We start from the raw sequence: 2,814 nt of genomic DNA on the forward strand, positions 1-2,814 counted from the left end.
CATGATCTCTGTCATGCTCAAGTTCATTGCTACAGTACATCTTGTTAAAGGTCTTCCTCTTTTTCTCAGAACCCCCCACCTTTACCTGCATAATATCCTTTTCCAAAGACTGGCCCCTTCTTACTACATGCCCAAGGTATGTAAGAAGAAGTTTCATCATTCTTGCCTCTAACACACACTCTGGTTGCTTCCTCCAAGAGAAATTTTTAACGAAATGGGAAATAATATGCCCTGTTCATGGATAGGAAGACACAATATGGTAAAAATGATAATACTATCATAAGCAACCTACATGTTCAATGCAATCCAAATACAGATACCAAATCCATTTTTTAAGGAGATCCAGAGGGAAATTGTCAAGTTTATTTGGAGAGGAAAGATACCTAATAAGCAAAGCACTTCTGAAAAACTGAAATGAAGTGGGAGGCATAGCACTCTCCAACCTCAAAACCTACTACACAGTGGTAGTAACCAGAACAGCACATAGACTTAGGGAACAGAATTGAGAGCCCAGAAATGGACACAGCTGTCTATGGTCAACTGATGTTTGACAAGGAAATAAAACCTATCAAATAGGGAAATGACAACATCTTCAACAAATAGTACTGGCAAAACTGGATTGCTACTTGCAGAAAATGGAAACAGGATCCACATCTCAGTCCATACACAAAAATCAACTCAAGGTGTATCAGAGACCTAGGAATAAAGCCTCAAACCATAAAGTTTATCAAGACAAACTGGGATCAAGCTTAAATGGCCTACTCTATGGTATAAAGAGACTGCCAATTACAGCCAGAAATGCACACTCTGGAGAGGATAAAATTGATTAATGGGATCTTCTAAAGATTAAATCCCTATGAGCATAAAAAACTTTCCAACAGAGTGAAAAGAAAACTTACTGACTGGGAAAAAAAAATTTGGCAATACCATTTCCAAGGGTCTCATATAAAAAGTTTACAGAATCCATGAAATCCATGGGCAAAGACATGGAAATAATTTTCACAGAGGAAGATATTAGAATGGCCAGCAGACACATGAATACATGCTCAAAATCATTGATAGTAATAGAGAGGCAAATCAAAAAAACGAGATACCATCTCACTCCAGTAACAGTGGCAAAGTTTAACAGGACAGCAAGTAATAATTGCTGGAGAGGATGTGGCGAGATAGAAACTCTTGTACATTTTTTGGAGGGATTGTAAAATGGTATAACCATTCTGGAAGACAGTTTGGCACTTCCTCAAAAAGCTTAACATAGAAATTCCACTGCTTGAATCTGAGAAAATGAGAACTGAGACACAAATGGAAATTTGTACAACAGTGTTCATAGTAGCATTATTCACCATTGCAAGAACATGGAAACAGCCCAAACATCCAACCACAATTGAATATATTAAGAAATTATGGTACACTTACAAAATGGAATACTATGCAGCACACAGGAACAATGATTTTGTAAGTTATTACCTAACTTGGGAGGGACTGGAGAGCATTGTGCTGAGTGAACTAACTCAGTCTGAAGGACAAATATTGTTGAGTATGAGGGTACAAGGGGGGAAAGTGGAAGCAGAGGGATGAGGATGTGCAGCAAGGGGGGGGGATTAATCAAGGTGTTGTACAATTTGATGGGTGAGGGGGTGAGGGAAATTGGAAGAATCAGGTGTGCAAAACAATTTATTTGAAATTTGTTACTAAACTAGTATAATTAAATAAAAAAATTTACAAAATCCTACTGGGCCTCCACAAGAAAAAGACTGATCATACAGTTACAAAGATGGCAAAAGACATGGAAAGCCTTTTCACAGAGAAAGATATTTGGATGGCCAACAGATACATGAAGAAATGCTCAAAATCACTGGCAATAAGAGAGATGCAAATCAAAACCACAATGAGATACCATCTCACTCTAATAGTAGTGGCAAGGTTTAACAGGACGGCAAGTAATAAAGATTGTTGTGGGAAGATAGGAACTCTTATACACTGTTGGTGGCATTGTAAAATGGTACAACCTCTCTGAAAGGCAGTTTGGAGTTTCCTCAAAAGGCCAAACGTAGAAATTCCATATGGCACAGCTATTTCACTGCTTGGAATATACACTGAGAAAATGAGAACTGAGATACAAATGGAGACTTGTACACACATGTTCATAGGAGTGTTATTTACTTTTTTAGAACATTGAAACAGCCTAAATGTCCAACCACAGTTGAATGGATTGAGAAATTATGGTACATTTACATGATGGAATACTATGCAACAAGGAGGAGCAATGCTTTTGTAAATCACTACCTAACTTGGAAGGGACTGGAGAACTCAGTTCCATAAGGACAAATATTGTATGAGAACAGAATTGTAGAACAAGTATGAGGATCCGGGGCTGTGGTGGGGAGTGTGGCAGCAGAAGGCTGAGGATGGAGGGGTGGGTATTAATCATAGGGTGACACAATTTGATGGGTGGAGGGAGGTGGGGATTAAGGAAATGGGAAGATTAGTGTGAAAAGCAATGTATATGAACTTCGTAAATAAATCAGTATAAGATTTTTTTTTAAAAAAGACTAATTTGTTTGTTGTTTTGGCGGTCCATAACACATGTAATCATGTTGGTACTGTTGACCCATAGCTGACTCTCTTGAGTTTTCAGAGGCAATAAATCACATGAGAGGAGGTTGCCCATCCTTGTTCAGTGGAGCAGCTGATGGCCTCAAACTATATGACTTTGAGATTGCCGCCCAGCTTTCTGCCACACTCATTGCTAATTCTACAGCTCAAAAGGTTTAATTCTTCTGTAATCCTTTCTTTTAAAAAATATTTTTTTTT

This window comes from Elephantulus edwardii, unplaced genomic scaffold, assembly GCF_000299155.1.
Source record: "Elephantulus edwardii isolate Elephantulus edwardi_28Jun2011 unplaced genomic scaffold, EleEdw1.0 scaffold00560, whole genome shotgun sequence".
Taxonomy (NCBI): Eukaryota; Metazoa; Chordata; class Mammalia; order Macroscelidea; family Macroscelididae; genus Elephantulus; species Elephantulus edwardii.